Source organism: Heterodontus francisci, unplaced genomic scaffold, assembly GCF_036365525.1.
Source record: "Heterodontus francisci isolate sHetFra1 unplaced genomic scaffold, sHetFra1.hap1 HAP1_SCAFFOLD_148, whole genome shotgun sequence".
NCBI classification, from domain to species: Eukaryota; Metazoa; Chordata; class Chondrichthyes; order Heterodontiformes; family Heterodontidae; genus Heterodontus; species Heterodontus francisci.
The window spans coordinates 1,994,024-2,008,333 of NW_027142345.1; positions in this window are offsets into that span (position 1 = coordinate 1,994,024).

The following is a 14,310-nucleotide window of genomic DNA, read 5'->3' on the forward strand; positions in this document are numbered from 1 at the left end:
AAAAGGAAATTGGATGGATACTTGAAGCAAAGGAACTTGCAGGAGGAATGGGATCGAGCAGGTGAGTGGAACTGAGTAGCTGGCTCTGATAATTGCTGCAGTCACTGCGATCCCCCTTAATTTTGTACAAGGTGACAATGTTTGTATCACGCATGTTTTGAACCATTGTTGAGCTCGACTATGGTGGGCTCACTGTCCAGTTCCTCCATGACAGGGAAGTCTGGAATGGCACTGAGAGCTCCTTCAATCACAATGTTCTCCGTTATGTAGAGTTCAAGGTAATGCTCCACTCACCTTTCCATCTGCTTGTTAGGTTCAGTGATGATCACCCCTCTCTTTGTCTTCAAAAGGTGCTGATTTAGTTACTACTGGGCTCATTGCTTTCTTAATTCCTTCATACATCCCTCCAGCATCCCCGGATTCAGCAGCAGAGTTTTAACCAGTATTGATTGGTGCAGTGCCGAGCAGTCTGCAGAGACTTGTTTCTGGCAGCTCTGTGGGCATCTAGATGTTGTTTGCTGGAGACTTGTTTGTAGTTCATGAGAGCTCTCCTCTTAGTTGCAGTAACTGACTCCATTTCAGTCCGATAAGCCTCAAACCAGTCAGCATTCCTCCCATCTCTTTTCCCATACACAGTGGGTGCAGAGTTATAGATGGTGGTGTGCAGATGATTCCACTTTGACACTGCACTGAAGCCTTGAGCATTGTTGTCTGAAAGAGCCTGATCGAGGATGTTGAGGAACTCCTGGGTCCTTTCTGGGTCAGTGGTTCGGCAAGTGTTGATCAGAAGACGACCTTACTTCTTGGATGGATGAAGCTTCCTTGGCTGAAGCCTGACCTTGTTACACACCAGGGAGTGGTCAGTGTCACAGTCAGCGCTGTGATAGCTGTGAGTGATGAGGACACTGCTGAGGGTGGTATGTCTGGTGATGATAAGGTCTAGCTGGTGCCAATGGCATGATCTCGGATGTCTCCAGGACACCTTGTAGCACAGCTTGACCTGGAAGTAGCTGTTCATCACACAGAATCCATGGTGACAGCATAGCTCCAGCAATCTCTGTCCATTTACGTTCATCTTGCCAATCCCCTGGTGCCCTATGCACATTGGCAAAGCTCTGTAGTCAGTATCCAAGCTTGTATTGAAGTCTCCTAGAAGGTACAGTCCCTCAGTGCTGGGAATTCTACTGATGGCAGTGTCAAGTGTCACATAGAATTGATCCTTGACATCTGGGGTGGAGGTGAGTGTCGGGACATAGATGCACATGAGATTAACTGGGCCCACACGTGTTGACAAATGAAGAGTAAGAAGTCTCTTTGAGCCCACTGTGGGTGGTTCACTCATCTCAAGTAGCGTGTATTTTACTGTGAAACCCACTCCATGCTCACGACTTGCCTCTTGGGCTTTCCCCTGCTAGAAGAAGGTGTAGCGTTTCTCTTTGAGGGATCCACTTTGAACGAGTCTAGTTTCTTGCAGCACAGCAACGTCCACATTGAGCCTTGTGAGTTCCTTGTCGATCACAGCTGTCTTGTGTGTGTCATCAACCTGCAGAAGGTTGTCGGTAAGGCCAGGACACATGGTCCTTACATTCCAGCTTGTGATGCGAAGGACTGGTGTCTTCTTTGTTGAGTTTGTTTTTCTTGGTGCATAGATTATCAATCCGTCTGTTCAGAGATGGCTCTCTAAGCTCCAAGCACCCATTGAAGTAAGCAGGTCGTGGCAGGACAGCACCTAACTGACTGGGGGCTGCCCAGCTTGGAGTGAATGGTAGCTATCCAATGAGACACTAAGAGCTCTCCCACTGTCCGAAGTAACCCCTGGCGCTCATACTCTGTACCAATTGAATGAGAGCTCACAATCAGTAACTGTTTATTCCCGGGTTGTGCTAATATTTAACCATGAAGCTGGAGTGTCCTCTCCAGTGCACAGGCCTGGGCAAATAGTATGGAGACCCTGAGAATCAGGAACCCCTGTCAGCATTTCTGGTATTGTCCAGAGGAAAGGAAAATACCAGTACTGTTTGTTACCAGCTCTGCTGTCGGAGTTGCTGCAAAACTGCCTGATAAGTCACAGGTATCCGCCTCCAGGACTCCACTCCGAATTTACTGTCCAGGTTTACTCCCTCAGCCTTCTTATTTATTTATTTAGAGCTACAGTACTGAAACAGGCCCTTCCAGCCCACCGAGTCTGTGCCAACCATCAACCACCCATTTATACTAATCCTACATTAATCCTATATTCCTACCACATCCCCTCAATTCCCCAACCACCTACATACACTAGGGGCAATTTACAATGGCTAATTTACCTATCAATCTGCAAGTCTTTGGCTGTGGGAGAAAACCGGAGCACCCGGCAGAAACAAACGCAGTCACAGGGAGAACTTGCAAACTCTGCACAGGCAGTACCCGGAATCGAACGCAGGTCACTGGAGGTGTGAGGCTGCGGTGCTCACCACTGCGCCACTGTGTCTTCTCAAGATACCAATAGAGAAGTGAGACTTTTTGCCCATATCTGGGGCTCTGTTTCTTGGCTTCAGGATGGAACCACACGCCAGTTGGCCTGTATGACATGCACAAGGATATCACACACTGCCCCATCCCTGGGACAGCTCAGAGAGAGACCCTGATGATAATGCACCCCACAGGAACATCACAAACAGCCCCCTCCCTAGGACAGCTCAGGGTCAGACACTGCACACACTGCAACAACAGTGACATTACTGTATTAGTCCCTCCATTCTGAAAAACAAGCATTCACCCTACTTTATGCTTTCTGCCCCTTATCCACGCTGCCACTGCCCCTTTAATCCCATCTGCTCCAATTTTGTTAACAAGTCTATTTTATGGTACATTTTCAAACACATTTTTGAAGTCCAGACAAACACCATCAACCCCATTACCCTGGTCAACTCTCTCTGAAACTTCATCAAAGAAATTAATTCATTAATTCAGACACAATCTTCTGTTAACCAATCTGTACTGGCTGTCATTTATTAGCCCATGTTCTACCATGTGACAGTTAGTTTTCTCCTGGATAATTGTCTCGAAAATTTTCCCCACCACCGACTTTAGACTAACTGGTCTGTAGTTCCTGGGTTTATCTCTCTTTTTAATCAGGGCTGTAAAATTAGCAACCCTTGCAGACTTATCTTTTAATTCTGGAAAGTCTATTGTGGACAATCTCTTTGGGCATGACTTTAACCAATTAAGGCAACAGGATACTTGATTAATAAGTCCAGAACTTTTATTGAGAGTAAAATAGTACTTAATAATTGAAAGTAAAATTATACTTAACAAACTTGGGGAATATAACTTTACAGCTCCAGCAGGTGTGCGGAATGGTCGAGCTTGGTCTCAGAGTGTCACGGTCCTCTTTGTCCAGCCTAGATCCCTCATAAGGTGGAGAACTTGGTTGATGATCTGAGCCTTTACCCTTCAGCTCTTCTAGTGTTCCTGCACATTGAAAACTTTCAAGATCCCTACTTTTAACCCCTGGATTGCCATCACACCACCTTGTAAAATAATAATTGGTCCGAGCATTTGCTAGGTACATTTAATTCGTTCTTAATGATGTCTTCCACTAACAGCCAACTGTCCTCAGAATCTCAGACATGAGTACAATGGAGTGGTTTCACACTGTCTCCCAATCTGATCTGAAACAAGTTTCCTCTTCATTGAATCTAGACTTTTGAAGGTCACGATGGAACATAACATGGGTTTCATCAGGGGTCCGAGAAAGGTCCATTGTTTGAATACATTTAGCTGAAACTGCCCTTTCCCACAAAGACACAGAAACTCACAGTAATTAGATTGAACTAACTTTAAATGAAAACCCATTCTCTCTAAAATGATTATTAATTCATTAATTATAACTCAATCAAGGTTCATTACTTTTAGAATTAGAATTAGAATTAGAACATTACAGCGCAGTACAGGCCCTTCGGCCCTCGATGTTGCGCCGACCTGTGAAACCATCTGACCTACACTATTCCATTTCCATCCATATGTCTATCCAATGACCACTTAAATGCCCTTAAAGTTGGCGAGTCTACTACTGTTGCAGGCAGGGCGTTCCACGCACCTACTACTCTCTGAGTAAAGAAACTACCTCTGACATCTGTCCTATATCTATTACCCCTCAACTTAAAGCTATGTCCCCTCGTGTTTGCCATCACCATCCGAGGAAAAAGACTCTCACTATCCACCCTATCTAACCCTCTGATTATCTTATATGTCTCTATTAAGTCACCTCTCCTCCTCCTTCTCTCCAACAAAAACAACCTTAAGTCCCTCAGCCTTTCCTCGTAAGACCTTCCCTCCATACCAGGCAACATCCTAGTAAATCTCCTCTGCACCCTTTCCATAGCTTCCACATCCTTCCGATAATGCGGTGACCAGAACTGCACGCAATACTCCAGGTGCGGTCTCACCAGAGTTTTGTACAGCTGCAGCATGACCTCGTGGCTCCGAAACTCGTTCCCCCTACTAATAAAAGCTAACACACCATATGCCTTCTTAACAGTCCTATTAACCTGGGTAGCAACCTTCAGGGATTTATGCACCTGGACACCAAGATCTCTCTGTTCATCTACACTACCAAGAATCCTCCCATTAGCCCAGCACTGTGCATTCCTGTTACTCTTTGCAAAGTGAATCACCTCGCACTTTTCCACATTAAACTCCATTTGCCATCTCTCAGCCCAGCTCTGCAGCCTATCTATGTCCCTCTGTACCCCACAACATCCTTCGGCACTATCCACAACTCCACCGACCTTAGTGTCATCCGCAAATTTACTAACCCACCCTTCTACACCCTCTTCCAGGTCATTTATAAAAATGACAAACAGCAGTGGCCCCAAAACAGATCCTTGCGGTACACCACTAGTAACTAAACTCCAGGTTGAACATTTGCCATCAACCACCACCCTCTGTCTTCTTTCAGCTAGCCAATTTATGATTCAAAGCTCTAAATCACCTTCAACCCCATACTTCTGTATTTTCTGCAATAGCCTACCGTGGGGAACCTTATCAAACGCCTTACTGAAATCCATATACACAACATCCACTGCTTTACCCTCATCCACCTGTTTGGTCACCTTCTCGAAAAACTCAATAAGGTTTGTGAGGCACGACCTTCCCGTCACAAAACCGTGCTGACTATTGCAAATGAACTTATTCTTTTCAAGATGATTATAAATCCTGTCTCTTATAACATTTTCCAATATTTTACCCACAACCGAAGTAAGGCTCACAGGTCTATAATTACCAGGGCTGTCTCTACTCCTCTTCTTGAACAAGGGGACAACATTTGCTATCCTCCAGTCTTCCGGCACTATTCCTGTCGACAATGATGACATAAGGATCAAGGGCAAAGGCTCTGCAATCTCCTCCCTAGCTTCCCAGAGAATCCCAGGATAAATCCCATCTGGCCCAGGGGACTTATCTATTTTCACACTTTCCAAAATTGATAACACCTCCTCCTTGTGAACTTCAATCCCATCTAGCCTAGTAGCCTGAATCTCAGTATTCTCCTCGACAACATTTTCTTTCTCTACTGTAAATACTGACCCAAAATATTCATTTAACACTTCCCCTACCTCCTCTGATTCCACACACAACTTCCCACTACTATCCTTGATTGGCCCTAATCTAACTCTAGTCATTCTTTTATTCCTGATATACCTATAGAAAGCCTTAGGGTTTTCCCTGATCCTATCCGCCAATGACTTCTCGTGTCCTCTCCTTGCTCTTCTTAGCTCTCCCTTTAGATCCTTCCTGGCTAGCTTGTAACTCTCAAGCGCCCTAACTGAGCCTTCACGTCTCATCCTAACATAAGCCTTCTTCTTCCTCTTGACAAGCGCTTCAACTTCTTTAGTAAACCACGGCTCCCTCGCTCGACAACTTCCTCCCTGCCTGACAGGTACATACTTATCAAGGACACGCAGTAGCTGCACCTTGAATAAGCTCCACATTTCGATTGTTCCCATCCCCTGCAGTTTCCTTCCCCATCCTACGCATCCTAAATCTTGCCTAATCGCATCATAATTTCCTTTCCCCCAGCTATAATTTTTGCCCTGCGGTATATACCTGTCCCTGCCCATCGCTAAGGTAAACCTAACCGAATTGTGATCAATATCACCAAAGTGCTCACCTACATCTAAATCTAACACCTGGCCAGGTTCATTACCCAGTACCAAATCCAATCTGGCATCGCCGCTGGTTTTACAATCATCTGTTTCATGATGGGTAGCTACTCATTAATTATACAGGATATAAACGTTAGTACTGAACACAAAATGGTTCCTTTGGTCATGTGTTCATTATAAAATGGCTTTCTTAACGTTGTTAGTTATTACAATGGATACATTATAAAAATGGTCAAGTTAAACTGATATCGAACTACCCAAGCTTACCTGCATCCTCCAGTCCTCTGGCAACATTCCCATATTCAAGAAGGATTGAAAGATAGTGGTTCGAGTCTCTGATATTTCCACCCTTACTTCCCTCAGCAACCCAGGATGCAGCCCATCCAGACCGGGTGACTTTTCTACTGTGAGTGCTGCCAACCTTGTAATTGTCTCCTCTTTATCTATTTTTATCCCGTCCAAATTCTCCACTTCCTCCTCCTTCACTGTGACATTTGCAGCATCCGTTTGTTTTGTGATGACAGATGAAATGTACTTAATTAGTGCCTCAGCCACACCCTCTGCCTCCACAGGATCTCCTAATTGACCCACCCTTTCATTGACTGTCCATATGTTGGTAAAAGACTTCAGTGTTCCCAGTTATGTGACCTGCTAATCTTTTCTCATACACTCTCTTGCTGATCTCTTTTCCTTTTTCAGCTCTCCTCTGTACTTTCTGTATTTTGCTTGTTTCTCTACTGCATATGAATCCTCACATGATTTCGATATTAATTGTTTATGAACTATTTTGTTGAAGGATTTAGTTTTGTAAATTTCTCCCGAGCTCCCCTCATGGTCAGGCAGAAAGTTTAACTGCAGTGTTTTCAAACAGCAACAGCTTTATTTGAAAAGCCATTGTGACAGGATTCCGGGTTTTAATCCAGTCACAAATCTGGTTCTGATGTCTTGTGGCTCCAGCTGTCATATGACCTGTCAGAGGATGACCTCATAATTGACCAAGTCATGGAGCTGTGGGTTGATGTTTAAATTGTTGCAAAATAATTTTCCAGAAGGACAATCAAAATGAATCAATATATAAAAGGTAGATTTTGTGAATTTGTGCTCCCAGTGGAAATTCCTGCAGAGTCTGCTGGTTTTCATATCCCCAATTCCCCACAGGAAGCTCAGTGCTCGGAATCTGTATTCATTACATTAACATTACACAGAATCATTTCATGGGAGACGCAAGTGTGAATTGTAGACAGGTGGGTCAGTTTTAACTTTCAAAGTAACACAGAAGTAAAATACTGCAGATACTGGAAATCTGAAATAAAAACAGAAAATGCTGGAAATACTCAGCAGGTCTGGCAGCATCTGTGGAGAGAGAAACAGAGTTAACGTTTCAGATCTGTGACCTTTCATCAGAACTGGGCTGAAATTGTCTGAGGGACTGAGATTGTGGAATCAATTTCAGGGTCAAAGACATTGTACTCTGTAAGGATAGGAAGATGGTGATTATTAAGTATAGTGCAATAATATAGATGCTTTTACATTACTTGAATCAACATTGATTTAAACTTTGTGCTCACGAATCCTATCTTTTGATCAAAATGACATTGAAAACAATGGAAAAAGCAACACATGCATTTCACGACCACAGGACTTTGTAAAGCCTTTTACAGCCAATGAAGGACTTTCCAAGTGTTGTCACTGTACAGTACAATACAATACCCTACAATAAGTATACTTCACATTCGAGTCACACAAGTGCCAGGCAATGACCATCTCAAACAAGAGAGAATCTAACCATCTCCCCTTGACATTCAACGGTGTTACGATTGCTGAGTCCCTCCACTATCAACATCCTGGGGGTTACCATTGACCAGAAACTGAATTGCAATAAGCATATAAATATCATGGCGACAAGAGCAGGTCAGACACTAGGATACCTGCGGCGAGTAACTCACCTCCTGACTCCCCAAAGCCTGTCCCCTATCTACAAGGCACAAGTCAGGAGTGTGATGGAATATTCTCCACTTGCCTGGATAGTTGCAGCTCCAACAACACTCAAGAAGCTCGACGCCATCCAGGACAAAGCAGCCCACTTGATTGGCACCTCATTCACAAAATTCACTCTCTCCATAACTGACGCACAGTGGTAGCAGTGTGTACCATCCACAAGATGCACTGCAGCAACGCAGCAAGCCTCCTTACACAGCACCTTCCAAACCCGTGACTTCTACCACCTTGAAGGACAAGGGCAGCAGATGCATGGGAACACCACCACCTGCAAGTTCCCATCTGAGCCACACGCCACCCTGGAATTGGAACTATATCACCATTCCTTCACTGTGGCTGGGTCAAAATCCTGGAACTCCCTTCCTAACAGCACCACATCGACTGCAGTGGTTCAAGAAGGCAGCTCACCACTACCTTCTCGAGGGAATTAGGGATGGGCAATAAATGCAATAAAATCAATAAAAAGACAATATCCTGTAATCCCCAAAAGTAGAAAATACATATGAAAATGAAAATATAATAAAGCACAGTCAGCATGGATTTCACAAAGAAAGTCTTGATTAACCTTATCTTTGAAGAACCAACAGCAAGAGTAATACAGCAGATGTAGAAGAGTTTAAGTTAATAAAGCCTCATCCTTTTAAGTGCTTGAACCAACAAATTGTGGGTTAACAAACAAGCACACTAACTGACAGAGCTGCATGTTGTGCTTTCCAGATTACCCGAAAGCAGGGTGTCAGTTAAATCTTCAGGTTGCTGCAACCAGAATAGCCATTGTCCACTATCAGCTTTACTGTTACAAATAAAGGGTGGAACATTCATTGTGAATCTACAGAAACAGTCTGGTCCTGCACACTGCAGACACATCCAGGTCATCACTAACCAGCTCTCCTATAATTGATGCAGTTATTTGATTTTTCCCCATTAGCTCCATGGAATTATTTTTGAAAGATTTTAAATTCCAAGAAGTTTTGTTAATATTCAGCCCTTGAGAAGAAATCATTCCCTGACCACAGTTGAGAAAGCTTTGAATATAAAACTGTAGACTACCAGGTCACACAGAGAAAGCTGATCAGCTAATCTATAATTACTTACTTTTCTTACTTTTGCTCTTGCTATTCGGTTTTTCATCCTTTTCAGTTCCTGACTGTGGATATTATTGTGATTAAATGTGAAAAGATGCACTGTGTCTCTGCCCCGGTATATTGGCTCTTTCTCTGTACAGTGCTGTATACACTCAGATACTGACAGTGTCTCTCCCTCCCTCAACTTTCCAGCCCTGACGGTGCAGAAAGCGCTGCTCAAAGTTACACATTCTGACTGTTTGCAGTTGATTAGTGAGAGATTATTAACAGATCCTTCTGCAGCGCTGCCTCGGTTCATAACAGCAGATCTAAGCCACATTTCAGATACGGAAACAGATGCATCAATTATTCACTCTTTCCCAGAGTGTGTGAGGCCGGGACAAGCAGCAACATTCCGGCCCCATGCTCTGCAATTACCCAGCACCAGCGGAAAGCAGTGAATACAGATTCAATCAGTGGGTTAATGTCCATTACAGGGATGCAAGATTCCACGGTCCAGGACAAACATCCCCATACACCGAGAACAAGCTCAGGAAAACCCGGGGGAGTTAATATCCCAATCACTGAGCATTCCAGCAACATTGAACAAGTTCCTGAACTGAGTGAACCTTTCAAAGTACAGAAGTGATGACGAGGTCAAAAAGGTCTGAACAGTTGAGGTGACTGAGTGGTTTCAGCTTCTCTGTTCAGGTTGCAGCTTTCACTGGAGGCATGTGTTTAAATCCCACTTCTGACAACTAGATTTTCAGTTACTTTGCAGAGCTTCCTTGAAGGTTTGGGGTCAAGTAAATACTGAGGAACTGTTTCTAACTGCTGAATGGTCAATAACCAAAGGTTACAGATTTAAGGTGACTGACAAAACCAGAAGGAACTTGAGGAAAAATTCCTTTCTGCAACGTGTGGTTAGGATTTCAGTTATGTGGATAGATTGGAGAAGCTGGGGTTGTTCTCCTTCGAGAGGAGATTTGATAGAGGTGTTCACAATCATGAGGGGCCGTGACAGACCCGATAGAGAGAAACTGTTGGTAGAAGGATTGAGACTCAGGTAAAAGCTGTGGCTCAGTTGGTCACACTCACCTCGAAATCACAAGCTTCTGGGTTCAGATTTCACAGCTGACACTCCAATGCAGCACTGAGGGTGTTGAAGGTACTGCCTTTCAGGTGTGATGTTAAACCAAGACCTGGTCTGCATGTTTGGGTGAATGTAAAAGATCCCATGCTGCAATTTCAAACAAGTGAAGAGCAATTCTCCCTGGTGTTGTGATCAATATTTGCCCCTCAGATCAGTTGGTCATTATCACATTGCTGTTTGTGGGTATTAACTGCTGCATTTCTGACATTACAACAGTGATTACACTTCAAAAGTATTTCATTGTTTACAAAGTGCTTTGATATATCCAGTGGTCTTGAAAGGTGCTATATAAATGCAAGTCTTTTCTTTCTTTATCACAACACATTGCTGTGTAAAAAATGGTTCCTCATGTCATCTCTGGTACTTCTGCCAATCACCTGATATCTGTGTCCTCTGCTTACTGACCCTTTTACCACTGGAAACAGTTTCTCCTTATTTAAACTATTGAAAACCTCCATGATTTTGAACAAATGTGTCAAATCTCTTCTGAACTTTCTCTGCTGCAAGGAGAACAACCCCAGCTTCTCCAATCTCTTCACATAACTGAAATCCCTCACCCTGCTACCATTGTGGTAAATCTCTTTTTTATTCTTTCATGAGATGTGGGCACTGCTGACACAATGTGATTCCTGTCAATGGAGCGGCCCGCTGACATCATCGGAGAGCGCCAAGCTGCTCATAGGCACAGCTACATCTTGCCAGGATTAAGTTGCACATGCGCAGGATGATGTCATGGCTCAGCGCCAACGTCATCGCATATCCGCGCCTGGTCCATCTTCGCACATGCACGCTGCAGCATCATCAGATATCCAGCCTCTCACTCAGCTGGAGGAAGCAGCTGAATAGGAGACTTTGAGGCTGGAGCTCTCCCCCCTCGGCAACTCGCTCCAGGCCTCGCTGCTTCCTCCCCTCAGCCGCTCGCTCTGCACCGCACTGCTCCCCTGGCCGATTGTTCCCCGCTCGCGACACCCAGCTCTCCTGCCACTCGCTCCCAGCCCCCCAACCCCCGCTCCAGCCATTAGCTCTAGGCCGTACCACTTCCTTCCTCTCGGCCACTCACTACTCGCTCCTACGTCACACTTTACAGCCCGCCTTGCTTCTTCGGGCGGCGCGTGGAGACTGGACAAACGTGGGAGCAAGAGCCCGAGAGAAAGGAAGCAGCACGACCTAGAGCTTGCAGCTGGAGGGGAGGGGGTGGGGTGGGGAACGAGTGACCAGAGAATGGGGTGGCGCGATCAGAGGACAATCGGCCAGGGAAGTGGGGGAGAGCAGTGAGGTCTGGAGTGAGCGGCTGTGGAGGGTGGAAGCGGCCAGTGCGAAGGAGGGGGAGAAAGCGAGTTGTGCCACTTTGTGGTTGCGTTGTCAGCAAACGCAGCCTTTATTGTCCATCCTTAATTGCCCTTGAGAAGGTGGTGGTGAGCTGCCTTTTTGGAGCTGCTGCAGTCCATGTGTTGTACGTAAACCCACAGTGCTGTTAGGAAGTGAGTTCCAAGATTTTGATCCAGTAACAGTGAAGGAATGGTGATATCGTTCCCAGTCAGGACAGTGTGTAACTTGGAGGGGAGCTTGCAGATGGTGGTATTCCCATTCATCCAATGTCCTTCTAGGTGGTCGAGATCGGGGGTTTGGAAGGTGCTGCAGAAGGAGGTTTGGTGAGTTGCTGCAGTGCATCTTGTAGATGGTACACACTGCTGCCACTGTTCACTCGTGGTGGAGCGAGTGAATATTTAAAGTAGTGGATGGAGTGCTGATCAAGTGAGCTGCTTTGTCCTGGATGGTGTTGAGTTTCTTTGGTGTTGTTGGAGCTGCACTCATCCAGGCAAGTGGTGAGTATTGCATCATACTCCTGACTTGTGCCTTGTAGATGGTGGACAGGAGGTGAGTTACTTCCAGCAGAATTACCATCCTCTGACCTGCTCTAGCAGCTACGGTATTTATATGGCTGATCCAATTCAGTTTCTTCTCAATGGTAATCCCCAGGGTGTTGATAGTGAAGGATTCAGAAATGGTAATGTCATTGAATGTCAAGAGGAGATGGTTAGATTCTCTCTTGTTGGAGATGGTCATTGCCTGGCATTTTTGTGGCGTGCATGTTACTTGCCACTTATCAGCCCAAGCCCAATGTTGTCCAGGTCTCTCTACATATGGACACGGACTGCTTCAGTATCTGAGGAGTTGCTAATGTGACTGAACATTTTGCAATAATCAGCAAACATCCCCACTTCTGACCTTATGATGGAGGGAAGGTCATCGATGAAGCAGATGAAGTTGATTGGGGCCTCGGACGTGACCCTGAGCAACTCCTGAACGATGTTCTGGGACTGAGATGATTGGCCATCCACAACCAACACCATATTCCTTTGCGCTAGGTATGACTCCAACTAGTGGAGAGTTTCCCCCGGATTGCCATTGTCTTCAATTTTGCAAGGGCTCCATGATGCCTTTGGCAGGAGCAGTCACTGTTACCTCATCTCACCTCCTGAATTCAGCTCTTTTGTCCAGATTTGAGCCAAGGCCATAATGAGGTCAGGAACCGAGTGGCCTTGGCAGAAACCAAAAAGAGCATCGGTGAGTAGGTTATTGCTGTGTCAATGCTGCTTGATAGCACTGTCAACGACACCTTCCATCACTTTACTGATGATCAAGAGGAGGCTGACGGGGCAGGAATTGACCGGGTTGGATTTGTCCTGCTTTTTGTGTACAGGACATACCTGGGCAATTTTCCACATTGCCGGGTAGATGCCAGTGTTGTAACTGTACTGGAACAGCTTGGCTAGCGGTGCGGCTAGTTCTGGAGCACAAATCTTCAGCACTACAGCCACAATGTTGTCAGTATCCAGTGCCTTCAGCCATTTCTTGATATCATGTGGAGTGAATTGGATGAGCTGAAGATTGTCACCTGTGATGCTGGGGACCTCAGGAGGAGGCCGGGATGGATCATCTACTTGGCACTTCTGGCTGAAGAAGTTTGCAAATGATTCAACCTTGTATTATGCACTGATATGGTGTTCTCCCCTATCATTAAGGATGGGGGCATTTGTGGAGCCTTGTCCTCCTTACCTTCCAGGACCAGAGAGCAGTTGAACCTCTTCCAGCGCGCCGGAGTTTTGGAAAAAAAGGCAAACAGTGATGTCAGAGGAGAGCTGCATGCTGATTGGTTGGTGAATAGCAGCTCTTAAAAAAAGGGGAAAGTTGTTTTTTTCTGTTGGAAAAAAAACTCTGGTGTTAAGGTGAGTACTACTAAAGTTTTTTTTTAAGGACTTTGGGTTGAAGTGGTGGAACAAGGCCTCTAGTATAATTAGTATTTTTTAATTAAGGGAGTAACTCATTAACCTAAGGGTAAGTCATGGCAGTAGAGCTCAGCCCCGTGATATGCATCTCCTGCGCTATGTGGGAAATCAGGAACGCTTCCAGTGTCCCTGATGACCACGTGTGCGGGAAGTGTATCTATCTGCAGCTACTGGCTACCCGCATTAGGGAGCTGGAGCTGCGGGTGGATTCACTGTGGAGCATCCGCGATGCTGAGGAAGTCGTGGACAGCACGTTTAGTGAGGTGGTCGCACCACAGGTAATGGCTGCACTGGCAGAAAAGAGATGGGTGACCACCAGATGGAGTAGTAGGCGCAGGTAGGTAGTGCAGGGGTTCCCTGTGGCCATCCCACTCTCAAACAGATATATCGCTCTGGATACTGTTGGGGGGATGACCTACCAGGGGAAAGCAGCAACAGCCGAGTTTGTGGCATCACAGAGGGCTCTGCAGCACTGCAGGGGAGGAAAAGGTTTGGAAGAGCTTTAGTGATAGGGGATTCATTATAAGGGGTGCAGATAGGCATTTCTGCGGCCGCAAACGAGACTCCAGGATGGTATCTTGTCTCCCTGGTGCTCGGGTCAAGGATGTCTCGGAGTGGCTGCAGGACATTCTGAAAAGGGACGGTGAGCAGCTCGAGGT